The sequence below is a fragment of the Oncorhynchus nerka genome, unplaced genomic scaffold (assembly GCF_034236695.1).
Source record: "Oncorhynchus nerka isolate Pitt River unplaced genomic scaffold, Oner_Uvic_2.0 unplaced_scaffold_1236, whole genome shotgun sequence".
In the NCBI taxonomy this organism is placed as follows: Eukaryota; Metazoa; Chordata; class Actinopteri; order Salmoniformes; family Salmonidae; genus Oncorhynchus; species Oncorhynchus nerka.
Genome location: NW_027040102.1, coordinates 90,505 through 110,242, shown reverse-complemented (window position 1 = coordinate 110,242; position 19,738 = coordinate 90,505). Strand labels below are relative to the sequence as shown.

The 19,738-nt window shown below is 52.1% G+C and overlaps 1 pseudogene; it reads right to left on the bottom strand.

Moving 5' to 3' along the window:
• Nucleotides 1-19,738, bottom strand: part of LOC135569052 (Golgi apparatus protein 1-like) — an 84,664-nt pseudogene that overhangs the window by 36,658 nt on the left and 28,268 nt on the right.

Sequence of the window (19,738 nt, the reverse complement as noted above, 5' to 3'; positions counted from 1 at the left end):
TCTCCCAGCCTAACACAGTCCTGACCACACATCTCCCTCCCTCCCAGCCTAACACAGTCCTGACCACACATCTCCCTCCCTCCCAGCCTAACACAGTCCTGACACACATCTCTCTCTCCCAGCCTAACACAGTCCTGACCACACATCTCCCTCCCTCCCAGCCTAACACAGTCCTGACCACACATCTCCCTCCCAGACAGTCCTGACCACACATCTCCCTCCCTCCCAGCCTAACACAGTCCTGACCACACATCTCTCTCTCTCCCAGCCTAACACAGTCCTGACCACACATCTCTCTCTCTCCCAGCCTAACACAGTCCTGACCACACATCTCCCTCTCTCCCAGCCTAACACAGTCCTGACCACACATCTCCCTCCCTCCCAGCCTAACACAGTCCTGACCACACATCTCCCTCTCTCCCAGCCTAACACAGTCCTGACCACACACCTCCCTCCCAGCCTAACACAGTCCTGACCACACATCTCCCTCCCTCCCAGCCTAACACAGTCCTGACCACACATCTCTCTCCCAGCCTAACACAGTCCTGACCACACATCTCCCTCCCTCCCAGCCTAACACAGTCCTGACCACACATCTCCCTCTCTCCCAGCCTAACACAGTCCTGACCACACACCTCCCTCCCAGCCTAACACAGTCCTGACCACACATCTCCCTCCCTCCCAGCCTAACACAGTCCTGACCACACATCTCTCTCCCAGCCTAACACAGTCCTGACCACACATCTCCCTCCCTCCCAGCCTAACACAGTCCTGACCACACATCTCTCTCCCAGCCTAACACAGTCCTGACCACACATCTCCCTCTCTCCCAGCCTAACACAGTCCTGACCACACATCTCCTCTCTCCCAGCCTAACACAGTCCTGACCACACATCTCCCTCCTCCCAGCCTAACACAGTCCTGACCACACATCTCCCTCCCTCCCAGCCTAACACAGTCCTGACCACACATCTCCCTCTCTCCCAGCCTAACACAGTCCTGACCACACATCTCTCTCTCTCCCAGCCTAACACAGTCCTGACCACACATCTCCCTCCCCTCCCAGCCTAACACAGTCCTGACCACACATCTCCCTCTCTCCCAGCCTAACACAGTCCTGACCACACATCTCCCTCTCTCCCAGCCTAACACAGTCCTGACCACACATCTCCCTCCCTCCCAGCCTAACACAGTCCTGACCACACATCTCCCTCCCTCCCAGCCTAACACAGTCCTGACCACACATCTCCCTCTCTCCCAGCCTAACACAGTCCTGACCACACATCTCCCTCTCTCCCAGCCTAACACAGTCCTGACCACACATCTCCCTCCCTCCCAGCCTAACACAGTCCTGACACACATCTCCCTCCCTCCCAGCCTAACACAGTCCTGACCACACATCTCCCTCTCTCCCAGCCTAACACAGTCCTGACCACACATCTCCCTCTCTCCCAGCCTAACACAGTCCTGACCACACATCTCCCTCTCTCCCAGCCTAACACAGTCCTGACCACACATCTCCCTCCCTCCCAGCCTAACACAGTCCTGACCACACATCTCCCTCCCTCCCAGCCTAACACAGTCCTGACCACACATCTCCCTCTCTCCCAGCCTAACCACACATCTCCCTCCCTCCCAGCCTAACACAGTCCTGACCACACATCTCCCTCCCTCCCAGCCTAACACAGTCCTGACCACACATCTCCCTCTCTCCCAGCCTAACACAGTCCTGACCACACATCTCCCTCTCTCCCAGCCTAACACAGTCCTAACCACACATCTCCCTCCCTCCCAGCCTAACAGTCCTGAACACACATCTCCCTCCCTCCCAGCCTAACACAGTCCTGACCACACATCTCCCTCCCAGCCTAACACAGTCCTGACCACACATCTCCCTCCCAGCCTAACACAGTCCTGACCACACATCTCCCTCTCTCCCAGCCTAACACAGTCCTGACCACACATCTCTCTCCCAGCCTAACACAGTCCTGACCACACATCTCTCTCTCTCAGCCTAACACAGTCCTGACCATCTCCCTCCCTCCCAGCCTAACACAGTCCTGACCACACATCTCCCTCTCCCAGCCTAACACAGTCCTGACCACACATCTCCCTCTCTCCCAGCCTAACACAGTCCTGACCACACATCTCCCTCTCCCTCCCAGCCTAACACAGTCCTGACCACACATCTCCCTCCCTCCCAGCCTAACACAGTCCTGACCACACATCTCCCTCTCTCCCAGCCTAACACAGTCCTGACCACACATCTCCCTCTCTCCCAGCCTAACACAGTCCTGACCACACATCTCCCCTCCCTCCCAGCCTAACAGTCCTGAACACACATCTCCCTCCTCCCAGCCTAACACAGTCCTGACCACACATCTCTCTCTCTCCCAGCCTAACACAGTCCTGACCACACATCTCTCTCTCTCCCAGCCTAACACAGTCCTGACCACACATCTCCCTCCCTCCCAGCCTAACACAGTCCTGACCACACATCTCCCTCCCTCCCAGCCTAACACAGTCCTGACCACACATCTCCCTCTCTCCCCAGCCTAACACAGTCCTGACCACACATCTCCCTCTCTCCCAGCCTAACACAGTCCTGACCACACATCTCCCTCCCTCCCAGCCTAACACAGTCCTGACCACACATCTCCCTCTCTCCCAGCCTAACACAGTCCTGACCACACACCTCCCTCCCAGCCTAACACAGTCCTGACCACACATCTCCCCCTCCCAGCCTAACACAGTCCTGACCACACATCTCTCTCCCAGCCTAACACAGTCCTGACCACACATCTCCCTCCTCCCAGCCTAACACAGTCCTGACCACACATCTCCCTCCCTCCCAGCCTAACACAGTCCTGACCACACATCTCTCTCCCAGCCTAACACAGTCCTGACCACACATCTCCCTCCCTCCCAGCCTAACACAGTCCTGACCACACATCTCCCTCTCCCTCCCAGCCTAACACAGTCCTGACCACATCTCTCTCCCAGCCTAACACAGTCCTGACCACACATCTCCCTCCCTCCCAGCCTAACACAGTCCTGACCACACATCTCTCTCCCAGCCTAACACAGTCCTGACCACACATCTCCCTCCCTCCCAGCCTAACACAGTCCTGACCACACATCTCCCTCTCTCCCAGCCTAACACAGTCCTGACCACACATCTCTCTCCCAGCCTAACACAGTCCTGACCACACATCTCCCTCTCTCCCAGCCTAACACAGTCCTGACCACACATCTCCCTCCCTCCCAGCCTAACACAGTCCTGACCACACATCTCCCTCTCTCCCAGCCTAACACAGTCCTGACCACACATCTCCCTCTCTCCCAGCCTAACACAGTCCTGACCACACATCTCTCTCTCTCCCAGCCTAACACAGTCCTGACCACACATCTCCCTCTCTCCCAGCCTAACACAGTCCTGACCACACATCTCCCTCCCTCCCAGCCTAACACAGTCCTGACCACATCATCTCCCTCCTCCCAGCCTAACAGTCCTGACCACACATCTCCCTCCTCCCAGCCTAACACAGTCCTGACCACACATCTCCCCTCTCTCCCAGCCTAACACAGTCCTGACCACACATCTCCCTCTCTCCCAGCCTAACACAGTCCTGACCACACATCTCCTCCCTCCCAGCCTAACACAGTCCTGACCACACATCTCCCTCCCTCCCAGCCCTAACACAGTCCTGACCACACATCTCCCTCTCTCCCAGCCTAACACAGTCCTGACCACACATCTCCCTCTCTCCCAGCCTAACACAGTCCTGACCACATCTCCCTCCCTCCCAGCCTAACACAGTCCTGACCACACATCTCCCTCCCTCCCAGCCTAACACAGTCCTGACACACATCTCTCTCCCCCTAACACAGTCCTGACCACACATCTCCCTCCCAGCCTAACACAGTCCTGACCACACATCTCCCTCTCTCCCAGCCTAACACAGTCCTGACCACACATCTCCCTCCCTCCCAGCCTAACACAGTCCTGACCACACATCTCCTCTCTCCCAGCCTAACACAGTCCTGACCACACATCTCCCTCTCCCAGCCTAACACAGCTCCCTAAGCCCACAGTCCTGACCACACATCTCCTCCCTCCCAGCCTAACACAGTCCTGACCACACATCTCCCTCTCTCCCAGCCTAACACAGTCCTGACCACACATCTCTCTCTCCCAGCCTAACACAGTCCTGACCACACATCTCCTCCCAGCCTAACACAGTCCCCACATCTCCCCTCCCAGCCTAACACAGTCCTGACCCACATCTCCCTCTCTCCCAGCCTAACACAGTCCTGACCACACATCTCCCTCCTCCCAGCCTAACACACACAGTCCTGACCACACATCTCCCTCTCTCCCAGCCTAACACAGTCCTGACCACACATCTCCCTCTCTCCCAGCCTAACACAGTCCTGTGGGTCTTGTCTCCCAGCCTAACACAGTCCTGGAATATCTTGGACTAGAAATTAGAGGTCCCGATTAATCGGAATGGCCCAGGGCCGATTTCATAAATCGGACATCGGTATTATTTTTTTACATCTTTATTTAACCAGGCAAGTCAGTTAAGAACAAATTCTTATTTTCAATGACGGCCTGGGAACAGTGGGTTAACTGGTCTAGGAACAGTGGGTTAACTGGTCTAGGAACACAGTCCTGTCTAGGAACAGTGGGTTAACTCCTCTAGGAACAGTGGGTTAACTGGTCCAGTGGGTTAACTGGTCTAGGAACACAGTCTAGGAACAGTGGGTTAACTGGTCTAGGAACAGTGGGTTAATCTAGGAACAGTGGGTTAACCCTCTAGGAACAGTGGGGTTAGCCTAGGAACACAGTCTAGGAACAGTGGGTTAACTGGTCTAGGAACAGTGGGTTAACTGGTCTAGGAACAGTGGGTTAACTGGTCTAGGAACAGTGGGTTAACTGGTCTAGGAACAGTGGGTTAACTGGTCTAGGAACAGTGGGTTAACTGGTCTAGGAACAGTGGGTTAACTGGTCTAGGAACAGTGGGTTAACTGGTCTAGGAACAGTGGGTTAACTGGTCTAGGAACAGTGGGTTAACTGGTCTAGGAACAGTGGGTTAACTGGTCTAGGAACAGTGGGTTAACTGGTCTAGGAACAGTGGGTTAACTGGTCTAGGAACAGTGGGTTAACTGGTCTAGGAACAGTGGGTTAACTGGTCTAGGAACAGTGGGTTAACTGGTCTAGGAACAGTGGGTTAACTGGTCTAGGAACAGTGGGTTAACTGGTCTAGGAACAGTGGGTTAACTGGTCTAGGAACAGTGGGTTAACTGGTCTAGGAACAGTGGGATAACTGGTCTAGGAACAGTGGGTTAACTGGTCTAGGAACAGTGGGTTAACTGGTCTAGGAACAGTGGGTTAACTGCCTTGTTCAGGGGCAGAACGACAGATTTTGTACCTTGTCAGCTCTGGGATTCAACTTTACAGTTAACTAGTCCAACACGCTCTAACCACCTGCCTCTCATTGCACTCCACGAGGAGACTGCCTGTTATGGTAATGCAGTAGAAGCCAAGGTAATTTGCTAGCTAGCATTAAACTTAACTTGTGAAAAACAATCATAATCACTAGTTAAACTAGTAATGTCATCAACCATGTGTAGTTACGTCCTGGGGGACGCTGGGGGATGATTTAACAAAAGCGCATTTGCGAAAAAAAAAGCACAATCGTTGGACGACTGGACCTAAACCATAAACACCAATGCCTTTCTTTAAATCAATACACAGAAGTATATACTTTTAAACCTGCATATTTAGCTGAAAGAAATCAAAGGTTAGCAGGCAATATTAACCAGGTGAAATTGTGTCACTTCTCTTGCGTTCATTGCACGCAGAGTCTGGGTATATGCAAGAGTTTGGGCCGCCTGGCTCGTTGCGAACTAATTTGCCAGAATTTGACGTAATTATGACATAACGTTGAAGGTTGTACAATGTAACAAGAATATTTAGACTTAGGGATGCCAGCCGTTAGATAAAATACCGAACGGTTCCGTGTTTCACTGAAATAAACGTTTTTGTTTTTTTCAAAATGATAGTCTCCTGATTGGACCATATTAATGACCATGTTATAATTAAGTCTATGATTTGATAGAGCAGTCTGACTGAGCGGTGGTAGGCACCAGCAGGCTCATAAGCATTCATTCAAACAACACTTTCCTGCGTTTTGCCAGCAGCTCTTCGCAAGCACAGCGCTGTTTATGACTTCAAGCCTATCAGCCTAATGGCTGGTGTAACCAATGTGAAATGGCTAGCTAGTTAGCGGGGTGCATGCTAATAGCGTTTCAAACGTCACTCGCTCTGAGACTTAGAGTAGTTATTCCCCTCGGCTTTTGTGGAGCGATGGGTAACGCTGCTTCGAGTGTAGCTGTTGTCGATGTGTTCCTGGTTCGAGCCCAGGTAGGGGCGAGGAGAGGGACGGAAGCCATGCTGTTACACTGGCAATACTAAAGTACCTATAAGAACATCCAATAGTCAAAGGTATATGAAATACAAAAGGTATAGAGAGAAACAGTCCTATAAATACTATATTAACTACAACCTGAAACCTCTTACCTGGGAATATTGACGTCTCATGTTAAAAGGAACCACCAGCTTTCATATGTTCTCATGTTCTGAGCAAGGAACTGAAACGTTAGCTTTCTGACATAGCACATATTGCACTTTTACTTTCTTCTCCAATACTTGGTTTTTTGCATAATTTAAACCAAATTGAACATGTTTCATTATTTATTTGAGGCCAAATATATTTTTATTGATGTATTATACGTAGTTAAAATAAGTGTTCATTCAGTATTGTTGTAAATAAAATAAATACAAATTCGGCCGATTAATCGGTATCGTCTTTTTTTTAATTTTGTGAAAAATCATAAATCGGTCGAAACCTCTACTAGAAATGCCATATGTTTGTAAAATATAATATACATGGTGATATAAGTCATAATCGGTCGACCTCTACTAGAAATGCCATATGTTTGTATGTAGTGTATATAATATATAATATACATGGTGATATAAGTCATAATCGGTCGACCTCTACTAGAAATGCCATATGTTTGTATGTAGTGTATATAATATATAATATACATGGTGATATAAGTCATAATCGGTCGACCTCTACTAGAAATGCCATATGTTTGTATGTAGTGTATATAATATATAATATACATGGTGATATAAGTCATAATCGGTCGACCTCTACTAGAAATGCCATATGTTTGTATGTAGTGTATATAATATATAATATACATGGTGATATAAGTCATAATGGTGACCTCTACTAGAAATGTCATGTTTGTATGTAGTGTATATAATATACATGGTGATATAAGTCAATGGTCGACCTCTACTAGAAATGCCATATGTTTGTATGTAGTGTATATAATATATAATATACATGGTGATATAAGTCATAATGGCCGACCTCTACTAGAAATGCCATATGTTTGTATGTAGTGTATATAATATATAATATACATGGTGATATAAGTCTTGCCCTCTCTACTAGAAATGCCATATGTTTGTATGTAGTGATATATAAACATGGTGATATAAGTCATAAACTCTACTAGAAATGCCATATGTTTGTATGTAGTGTATATAATATATAATATACATGGTGATATAAGTCATAATCGGTCGACCTCTACTAGAAATGCCATATGTTTGTATGTAGTGTATATAATATATAATATACATGGTGATATAAGTCATCTGCACGTCTCCATCAGTGGTTTTCTCCATACCTTCTCAGACATGGCCTCCTCAAACTTGTGGCTGAAGAGACACTTGTAGACCTTGCCCTCTCCTGCTTGGGTCTGGAAGAACAGAGAAACACAGAGGACAGTCAACATCCTCAGTAACCCGAAGAACAGAGACCAGTCAACGTCCTCGGTAACCCGAACAACAACAGAGACCAGTCACTGTCCTCGGTAACCCGAAGAACAACAGAGGCCAGTCACTGTCCTCGGTAACCCGAAGAAGAACAGAGGCCAGTCACTGTCCTCGGTAACCCGAAGAAGAACAGAGGCCAGTCACTGTCCTCGGTAACCCGAGAAGAACAGAGGCCAGTCACTGTCCTCGGTAACCCGAAGAAGAACAGAGGCCAGTCACTGTCCTCGGTAACCCGAAGAAGAACAGAGGCCAGTCACTGTCCTCGGTAACACGAAGAAGAACAGAGGCCAGTCACTGTCCTCGGTAATCCGAACAACAACAGAGACCAGTCACTGTCCTCGGTAACCCGAACAACAACAGAGGCCAGTCACTGTCCTCGGTAACCCGAAGAAGAACAGAGGCCAGTCACTGTCCTCGGTAACCCGAAGAAGAACAGAGACCAGTCAACGTCCTCGGTAACCCGAAGCACAGAGACATGTCAACGTCCTCAGTAACCCGGAGCACAGATACCAGTCAACGTCCTCAGTAACCTGAAGCACAGAGACCAGTCACTGTCCTCAGTAACCCGAAGAAGAACAGAGACCAGTCACTGTCCTCAGTAACCCGAAGAAGAACAGAGACCAGCCACTGTCCTCAGTAACCTGAAGCATCAGGTAATTGTCATTTGGGAGACCGTTATGTAAGGCAAGATGAGCAGCGTACGTTTTCACAGAAGCGTTCTCGGTCCTCTCGGCAGGAGAAGTACAGGAATCTGTCCAGGTGGAAGTCGTCTGACGACAGCTCCGCTACGCGCATGATGCTCTTCTTACACTCCTCTCTGATTGGATGAGCCTGGTCCTGTTGCTCCGCCTCTCGGACTAAGGCTTTCTCCAGACACGCTATGACCTCACCCTGTGAATGGATGTCCTGGGGGGGGGGGTAGTGAGGTAAGGGGGAGGGAGGGGTCAGAGTGAGGGTGGGGGAGCAGAGGGAGAGAGGAGCAGAGAAAGTGTTCCAATTGGTTATACTTAAACTCAGTAACAGCACCAGGCCTCACCCTACTACAATCTGAAGTCTAATGTCTACTGTTTGTTGATGATCTGGTGCTTCTGTCACCAATCAAGGAGGACCTACAGCAGCACCTAGATCTTCTACACAAATTCTGACAAACTCCAAGCATTGATTATGCAAGAATGGGCTGCCATCAGTCAGGATGTGGCCCAGAAGTTAATTGACAGCATGCCAGGGCAGATTGCAGAGGTCTTGAAAAAGAAGGGTCAACACTGCAAATATTGACTCTTAGCATCACCTTCATATACAGTGGGGCAAAAAAGTATTTAGTCAGCCACCAATTGTGCAAGTTCTCCCACTTAAAAAGATGAGGCCTGTAATTTTCATCATAGATACACTTCAACTATGACAGACAAAATTAGAAAAATATCCAGAAAATCACATTGTAGGATTTTTAATGAATTTATTTGCAAATGATGGTGGAAAATAAGCATTTGGTCAATAACAAAAGTTTATCTCAATAAGTTTTCTGTAAGAGAGGCTCTCAAGAGAAGACAGGCTATGTGCACACTGCCCACAAAATGAGATGGAAACTGAGCTGCACTTCCTAACCTCCTGTCCAACATATGACCAATGTAGAGACACATATTTCCCTCAGATTACACAGATCCACAAAGAATTCAAAAAACAAAGTCCCACCTCGAAAGTCCATATCTATTTGATCCCAATAAAGTCCCATATCTATTAAAAAGGACCCAACCCACCTCGATAAAGTCCCATATCTATTAAAAAGGGCCAACGTCCCACCTTGATAAAGTCCCATATCTAAAAAAGGTCCCACCTCGATAAAGTCCCATATCGTCCCAACGTCCCACCTCGATAAAGTCCCATATCTATTAAAAAGGGCCAAAGTCCCACCTTGATAAAGTCCCATATCTATTAAAAAGGGCCAACGTCCCACCTTGATAAAGTCCCATATCTATTAAAAAAGGGCCAACGTCCCACCTCGATAAAGTCCCATATCTATTAAAAAGGGCCAACGTCCCACCTCGATAAAGTCCCATATCTATCCCACCTCGATAAAGTCCCATATCTATTAAAAAAGGGCCAACGTCCCACCCGATAAAGTCCCATATCTATTAAAAAGGGCCAACGTCCCACCTCCGATAAAGTCCCATATCTATTAAAAAGGGCCAACGTCCCACCTCGATAAAGTCCCATATCTATTAAAAAGGGCCAACGTCCCACTCGATAAAGTCCCATATAAAGTCCCATATCTATTAAAAAGGGCCAACCAGTGAAGAACAAACACCATCGGTAATTCAACCTGTATTGATGTGGATTGTCCTCCCACACGATAAATCCTTCAGACTGCACTATGAAGAGGCGCCCTAACCAAATCACTAGACAACTCAGAGAGATAACGGTGCCTCAGCCTTCCTCCCTGCGAGTATCACTACAACACACCCTCCCATCTCACCTTCTCTCCAACGTTGATGCTTCCACAGCGTAGCGTGTTGATGTCCTCTCTACACTTGTCCATGAAGCCACAGATGAGTCTGTAGTCTGAGAAGACGATCGAGGTCATCTTGGTGATGTACTGGTGACACTGGTACTCTGTGATGTTACCACGGTGATCCACCAGGCAGGACACCAGGTAACCCTTACCACGCTCCTCCTCCGAACACTCCTTAATCTGAGGGGGAGACGCAGAGGTGAAATACACACTCCTTAATCTGAGGGGGAGGGGTGATACACACTCCTTAAATCTGAGGGGGAGATGCAGAGGTGAAATACACACTCCTTAAATCTGAGGGGGAGATGCAGAGGTGAAATACACACTCCTTAAATCTGAGGGGGAGGCGGGACAGAGGTGAAATACACACTCCTTAAATCTGAGGGTCCTGAGGCTTAAATCTGAGGGGGAGACGCAGAGGTGAAATACACACTCCTTAAATCTGAGGGGGGGCGGGACAGAGGTGAAATACACACTCCTTAAATCTGAGGGGGGGCAGAGGTGAAATACACACTTAGAAACAACACACACCACTGAGGTGAAGTTAAAACAGACGTTGTTAATAGGATTGAATAGTAGGATAGGTTTTAACTCCTTTAAAACCTGTAACAACAGGTTATGTGTTTTAAATGATTGGATGAAGTTTGTCTCTATGACAACCTGTCCTTTGAAAACATCCAGTGGAAGAGAAGGAAAAGCAGAGTAGATGGCCTGGCTAGATGGGATGGCCTGGCTAGATGGGATGGCCTGGCTAGATGACCTGGCTAGATGGGATGGCCTGGCTAGATGGCCTGGCTAGATGGGATGGCCTGGCTAGATGGGATGGCCTGGCTAGATGACCTGGCTAGATGGCCTGGCTAGATGGGATGGCCTGGCTAGATGGGATGGCCTGGCTAGATGACCTGGCTAGATGGGATGGCCTGGCTAGATGGCCTGGCTAGATGGGATGACCTGGCTAGATGGGATGGCCTGGCTAGATGGGATGGCCTGGCTAGATGGCCTGGCTAGATGACCTGGCTAGATGACCTGGCTAGATGGGATGGCTAGATGGGATGGGATGACCTGGCTAGATGGGATGACCTGGCTAGATGGCCTGGCTAGATGGCCTGGCTAGATGGCCTGGCTAGATGGGATGACCTGGCTAGATGGCCTGGCTAGATGGCCTGGCTAGATGGGATGACCTGGTTGAGTAGATGACCTGGCTAGATGGGATGACCTGGCTAGATGGGATGGCCTGGCTAGATGGGATGACCTGGCTAGATGGGATGACCTGGCTAGATGGGATGACCTGGCTAGATGGAATGACCTGGCTAGATGGGATGACCTGGCTAGATGACCTGGCTAGATGGGATGACCTGGCTAGATGGGATGACCTGGCTAGATGGGATGGCCTGGCTAGATGGGATGGCCTGGCTAGATGGGATGGCCTGGCTAGATGGCCTGGCTAGATGGGATGACCTGGCTAGATGGGATGACCTGGTTGAGTAGATGACCTGGCTAGATGGGATGACCTGGCTAGATGGCCTGGCTAGATGGCCTGGCTAGATGGGATGACCTGGCTAGATGGCCTGGCTAGATGGGATGACCTGGCTAGATGGCCTGGCTAGATGGGATGACCTGGCTAGATGGCCTGGCTAGATGGGATGACCTGGCTAGATGGCCTGGCTAGATGGGATGACCTGGCTAGATGGGATGACCTGGCTAGATGGGATGACCTGGCTAGATGGCCTGGCTAGATGGGATGGCCTGGCTAGATGGGATGGCTAGATGGCCTGGCTAGATGGCCTGGCTAGATGGGATGGCCTGGCTAGATGGGATGGCCTGGCTAGATGGGATGACCTGGCTAGATGGGATGACCTGGCTAGATGACCTGGCTAGATGGGATGACCTGGCTAGATGACCTGGCTAGATGGGATGGCCTGGCTAGATGGGATGGCCTGGCTAGATGGGATGACCTGGCTAGATGACCTGGCTAGATGGGATGACCTGGCTAGATGACCTGGCTAGATGGGATGACCTGGCTAGATGACCTGGCTAGATGGGATGACCTGGCTAGATGGCCTGGCTAGATGGGATGGCCTGGCTAGATGGCCTGGCTAGATGGGATGACCTGGCTAGATGGGATGGCTAGATGGGATGACCTGGCTAGATGGGATGGCCTGGCTAGATGACCTGGCTAGATGGGATGACCTGGCTAGATGGGATGGCTAGATAGGATGACCTGGCTAGATGGCCTGGCTAGATGGGATGACCTGGCTAGATGGCCTGGCTAGATGGGATGACCTGGCTAGATGGGATGGCTAGATTAGATGGCCTGGCTAGATGGGATGGCCTGGCTAGATGACCTGGCTAGATGACCTGGCTAGATGGGATGACCTGGCTAGATGGGATGGCCTGGCTAGATGGGATGGCCTGGCTAGATGGGATGGCCTGGCTAGATGGGATGACCTGGCTAGATGGGATGACCTGGCTAGATGACCTGGCTAGATGGGATGACCTGGCTAGATGACCTGGCTAGATGGGATGACCTGGCTAGATGGCCTGGCTAGATGGGATGGCCTGGCTAGATGGGATGACCTGGCTAGATGACCTGGCTAGATGGGATGACCTGGCTAGATGGGATGACCTGGCTAGATGACCTGGCTAGATGGGATGACCTGGCTAGATGACCTGGCTAGATGGGATGACCTGGCTAGATGACCTGGCTATATGGGATGACCTGGCTAGATGACCTGGCTATATGGGATGACCTGGTTATATGGGATGACCTGGCTATATGGGATGACCTGGCTAGATGACCTGGCTAGATGACCTGGTTGAGTAGATGACCTGGCTAGATGGGATGACCTGGCTAGATGGGATGACCTGGCTAGATGGGATGACCTGGCTAGATGACCTGGTTGAGTAGATGACCTAGCTAGATGGGATGACCTGGCTAGATGGGATGACCTGGTTGAGTAGATGACCTGGCTAGATGGGATGACCTGGTTGAGTAGATGACCTGGCTAGATGGGATGACCTGGTTGAGTAGATGACCTGGCTAGATGGGATGACCTGGCTAGATGGGATGGCCTGGCTAGATGGGATGGCCTGGCTAGATGGGATGGCCTGGCTAGATGGGATGACCTGGCTAGATGGGATGACCTGGCTAGATGAACTGGCTAGATGGGATGACCTGGCTAGATGACCTGGCTAGATGGGATGACCTGGCTAGATGGGATGGCCGGTCTAGATGGGATGGCCTGGCTAGATGGGATGGCCTGGCTAGATGGGATGGACTGGCTAGATGGGATGACCTGGCTAGATGGGATGACCTGGCTAGATGGGATGACCTGGCTAGATGACCTGGCTAGATGACCTGGCTAGATGGGATGGCCTGGCTAGATGGCCTGGCTAGATGGGATGACCTGGCTAGACGGGATGGCCTGGCTAGATGAGATGACCTGGCTAGATGACCTGGCTAGATGACCTGGCTAGATGACCTGGCTAGATGGGATGACCTGGCTAGATGGCCTGGCTAGATGGGATGACCTGGCTAGATGGCCTGGCTAGATGGGATGGCCTGGCTAGATGGTCTGACCTGGCTAGATGGGATGACCTGGCTAGATGGGATGACCTGGCTAGATGGGATGACCTGGCTAGATGACCTGGCTAGATGGGATGACCTGGCTAGATGACCTGGCTAGATGGGATGACCTGGCTAGATGGGATGGCCTGGCTAGATGGGATGGCCTGGCTAGATGGGATGGCCTGGCTAGATGGGATGGCCTGGCTAGATGACCTGGCTAGATGGGATGACCTGGCTAGATGGGATGGCCTGGCTAGATGGTCTGACCTGGCTAGATGGGATGACCTGGCTAGATGGGATGACCTGGCTAGATGGGATGGCCTGGCTAGATGGGATGACCTGGCTAGATGGGATGACCTGGCTAGATGGGATGACCTGGCTAGATGACCTGGCTAGATGGGATGGCCTGGCTAGATGACCTGGCTAGATGGGATGACCTGGCTAGATGGGATGGCCTGGCTAGATGGGATGGCCTGGCTAGATGGGATGGCCTGGCTAGATGACCTGGCTAGATGGGATGGCATGGCTAGATGACCTGGCTAGATGACCTGGCTAGATGGGATGACCTGGCTAGATGGGATGACCTGGCTAGATGGGATGACCTGGCTAGATGGGATGGCATGGCTAGATGGGATGGCTTGGCTAGATGGGATGGCCTGGCTAGATGGGATGGCCTGGCTAGATGGGATGGCCTGGCTAGATGGGATGGCCTGGCTAGATGGGATGACCTGGCTAGATGGGATGACCTGGCTAGATGACCTGGCTAGATGGGATGACCTGGCTAGATGGGATGACCTGGCTAGATGGGATGGCCTGGCTATATGGGATGACCTGGCTAGATGGGATGACCTGGCTAGATGGGATGACCTGGCTAGATGACCTGGCTAGATGACCTGGCTAGATGGGATGACCTGGCTAGATGACCTGGCTAGATGGGATGGCCTGGCTAGATGGGATGACCTGGCTAGATGGGATGACCTGGCTAGATGACCTGGCTAGATGGGATGACCTGGCTAGATGGGATGACCTGGCTAGATGGGATGACCTGGCTAGATGACCTGGCTAGATGGGATGACCTGGCTAGATGACCTGGCTAGATGGGATGGCCTGGCTATATGGGATGGCCTGGCTAGATGACCTGGCTAGATGACCTGGCTAGATGACCTGGCTAGATGACCTGGCTAGATGGGATGGCCTGGCTAGATGACCTGGCTAGATGGGATGACCTGGCTAGATGGGATGGCCTGGCTAGATGGGATGGCCTGGCTAGATGGGATGACCTGGCTAGATGACCTGGCTAGATGGGATGACCTGGCTAGATGGGATGACCTGGCTAGATGACCTGGCTAGATGGGATGGCCTGGCTAGATGACCTGGCTAGATGACCTGGCTATAGATGACCTGGCTAGATGGGATGACCTGGCTAGATGGGATGACCTGGCTAGATGGGATGACCTGGCTAGATGGGATGACCTGGCTAGGTGGGATGACCTGGCTAGATGGGATGGCCTGGCTAGATGGGATGGCCTGGCTAGATGGGATGGCCTGGCTAGATGGGATGGCTAGATGGGATGGCCTGGCTAGATGGGATGGCCTGGCTAGATGGGATGGCCTGGCTAGATGGGATGACCTGGCTAGATGGGATGACCTGGCTAGATGGGATGACCTGGCTAGATGACCTGGCTAGATGGGATGACCTGGCTAGATGACCTGGCTAGATGGGATGGCCTGGCTAGATGGGATGACCTGGCTAGATGGGATGGCCTGGCTAGATGGGATGGCCTGGCTAGATGGGATGACCTGGCTAGATGGGATGACCTGGCTAGATGGGATGACCTGGCTAGATGGGATGACCTGGCTAGATGGGATGACCTGGCTAGATGACCTGGCTAGATGGGATGACCTGGCTAGATGACCTGGCTAGATGGGATGGCCTGGCTAGATGGGATGACCTGGCTAGATGACCTGGCTAGATGGGATGACCTGGCTAGATGACCTGGCTAGATGGGATGGCCTGGCTAGATGGGATGACCTGGCTAGATGGGATGACCTGGCTAGATGGGATGACTAGATGGCCTGGCTGAGTATATGACCTGGCTAGATGAGATGACCTGGCTAGATGGGATGGCCTGGCTAGATGGCCTGGCTAGATGGCCTGGCTAGATGGGATGGCCTGGCTAGATGGCCTGGCTAGATGGCCTGGCTAGATGGGATGGCCTGGCTAGATGGGATGACCTGGCTAGATGACCTGGCTAGATGGGATGACCTGGCTAGATGACCTGGCTAGATGGGATGACCTGGCTAGATGACCTGGCTATATGGGATGACCTGGCTAGATGACCTGGCTATATGGGATGACCTGGCTATATGGGATGACCTGGCTATATGGGATGACCTGGCTAGATGACCTGGCTAGATGACCTGGTTGAGTAGATGACCTGGCTAGATGGGATGACCTGGCTAGATGGGATGACCTGGCTAGATGGGATGACCTGGCTAGATGACCTGGTTGAGTAGATGACCTGGTTGAGTAGATGACCTAGCTAGATGGGATGACCTGGCTAGATGGGATGACCTGGTTGAGTAGGTGACCTGGCTAGATGGGATGACCTGGCTAGATGGGATGACCTGGCTAGATGGGATGACCTGGTTGAGTAGATGACCTGGCTAGATGGGATGACCTGGCTAGATGGGATGGCCTGGCTAGATGGGATGGCCTGGCTAGATGGGATGGCCTGGCTAGATGGGATGACCTGGCTAGATGGGATGACCTGGCTAGATGAACTGGCTAGATGGGATGACCTGGCTAGATGACCTGGCTAGATGGGATGACCTGGCTAGATGGGATGGCCGGTCTAGATGGGATGGCCTGGCTAGATGGGATGGCCTGGCTAGATGGGATGGACTGGCTAGATGGGATGACCTGGCTAGATGGGATGACCTGGCTAGATGGGATGACCTGGCTAGATGACCTGGCTAGATGACCTGGCTATATGGGGTGACCTGGCTAGATGACCTGGCTAGATGGGATGACCTGGCTAGATGGGATGGCCTGGCTAGATGGCCTGGCTAGATGGGATGACCTGGCTAGACGGGATGGCCTGGCTAGATGAGATGACCTGGCTAGATGACCTGGCTAGATGACCTGGCTAGATGACCTGGCTAGATGGGATGACCTGGCTAGATGGCCTGGCTAGATGGGATGACCTGGCTAGATGGCCTGGCTAGATGGGATGGCCTGGCTAGATGGTCTGACCTGGCTAGATGGGATGACCTGGCTAGATGGGATGACCTGGCTAGATGGGATGACCTGGCTAGATGACCTGGCTAGATGGGATGACCTGGCTAGATGACCTGGCTAGATGGGATGACCTGGCTAGATGGGATGGCCTGGCTAGATGGGATGGCCTGGCTAGATGGGATGGCCTGGCTAGATGGGATGGCCTGGCTAGATGACCTGGCTAGATGGGATGACCTGGCTAGATGGGATGGCCTGGCTAGATGGTCTGACCTGGCTAGATGGGATGACCTGGCTAGATGGGATGACCTGGCTAGATGGGATGGCCTGGCTAGATGGGATGACCTGGCTAGATGGGATGACCTGGCTAGATGGGATGACCTGGCTAGATGACCTGGCTAGATGGGATGGCCTGGCTAGATGACCTGGCTAGATGGGATGACCTGGCTAGATGGGATGGCCTGGCTAGATGGGATGGCCTGGCTAGATGGGATGGCCTGGCTAGATGACCTGGCTAGATGGGATGGCATGGCTAGATGACCTGGCTAGATGACCTGGCTAGATGGGATGACCTGGCTAGATGGGATGACCTGGCTAGATGGGATGACCTGGCTAGATGGGATGGCATGGCTAGATGGGATGGCCTGGCTAGATGGGATGGCCTGGCTAGATGGGATGGCCTGGCTAGATGGGATGGCCTGGCTAGATGGGATGGCCTGGCTAGATGGGATGGCCTGGCTAGATGGGATGACCTGGCTAGATGACCTGGCTAGATGGGATGACCTGGCTAGATGGGATGACCTGGCTAGATGGGATGGCCTGGCTAGATGGGATGGCCTGGCTAGATGGGATGGCCTGGCTAGATGGGATGACCTGGCTAGATGACCTGGCTAGATGACCTGGCTAGATGGGATGACCTGGCTAGATGACCTGGCTAGATGGGATGGCCTGGCTAGATGGGATGACCTGGCTAGATGGGATGACCTGGCTAGATGACCTGGCTAGATGGGATGACCTGGCTAGATGGGATGACCTGGCTAGATGGGATGACCTGGCTAGATGGGATGACCTGGCTAGATGACCTGGCTAGATGGGATGGCCTGGCTATATGGGATGGCCTGGCTAGATGACCTGGCTAGATGACCTGGCTAGATGACCTGGCTAGATGGGATGGCCTGGCTAGATGACCTGGCTAGATGGGATGACCTGGCTAGATGGGATGGCCTGGCTAGATGGGATGGCCTGGCTAGATGGGATGACCTGGCTAGATGACCTGGCTAGATGGGATGACCTGGCTAGATGGGATGACCTGGCTAGATGACCTGGCTAGATGGGATGGCCTGGCTAGATGACCTGGCTAGATGACCTGGCTATAGATGACCTGGCTAGATGGGATGACCTGGCTAGATGGGATGACCTGGCTAGATGGGATGACCTGGCTAGATGGGATGACCTGGCTAGATGGGATGACCTGGCTAGATGGGATGGCCTGGCTAGATGGGATGGCCTGGCTAGATGGGATGGCCTGGCTAGATGGGATGGCTAGATGGGATGGCCTGGCTAGATGGGATGGCCTGGCTAGATGGGATGGCCTGGCTAGATGGGATGACCTGGCTAGATGGGATGACCTGGCTAGATGGGATGACCTGGCTAGATGACCTGGCTAGATGGGATGACCTGGCTAGATGACCTGGCTAGATGGGATGGCCTGGCTATATGGGATGACCTGGCTAGATGGGATGGCCTGGCTAGATGGGATGGCCTGGCTAGATGGGATGACCTGGCTAGATGGGATGACCTGGCTAGATGGGATGACCTGGCTAGATGGGATGACCTGGCTAGATGACCTGGCTAGATGGGATGACCTGGCTAGATGACCTGGCTAGATGGGATGACCTGGCTAGATGACCTGGCTAGATGGGATGGCCTGGCTAGATGGGATGACCTGGCTAGATGACCTGGCTAGATGGGATGACCTGGCTAGATGACCTGGCTAGATGGGATGGCCTGGCTAGATGGGATGACCTGGCTAGATGGGATGACCTGGCTAGATGGGATGACTAGATGGCCTGGCTGAGTATATGACCTGGCTAGATGAGATGACCTGGCTAGATGGGATGGCCTGGCTAGATGGCCTGGCTAGATGGCCTGGCTAGATGGGATGGCCTGGCTAGATGGCCTGGCTAGATGGCCTGGCTAGATGGGATGGCCTGGCTAGATGGCCTGGCTAGATGGCCTGGCTAGATGGCCTGGCTAGATGGGATGACCTGGCTAGATGGGATGGCCTGGCTAGATGGGATGACCTGGCTAGATGGGATGGCCTGGCTAGATGGGATGGCTAGATGACCTGGCTAGATGGGATGACCTGGCTAGATGGGATGGCCTGGCTAGATGGGATGACCTGGCTAGATGGGATGGCCTGGCTAGATGGGATGGCCTGGCTAGATGGGATGACCTGGCTAGATGGGATGGCCTGGCTAGATGGGATGACCTGGCTAGATG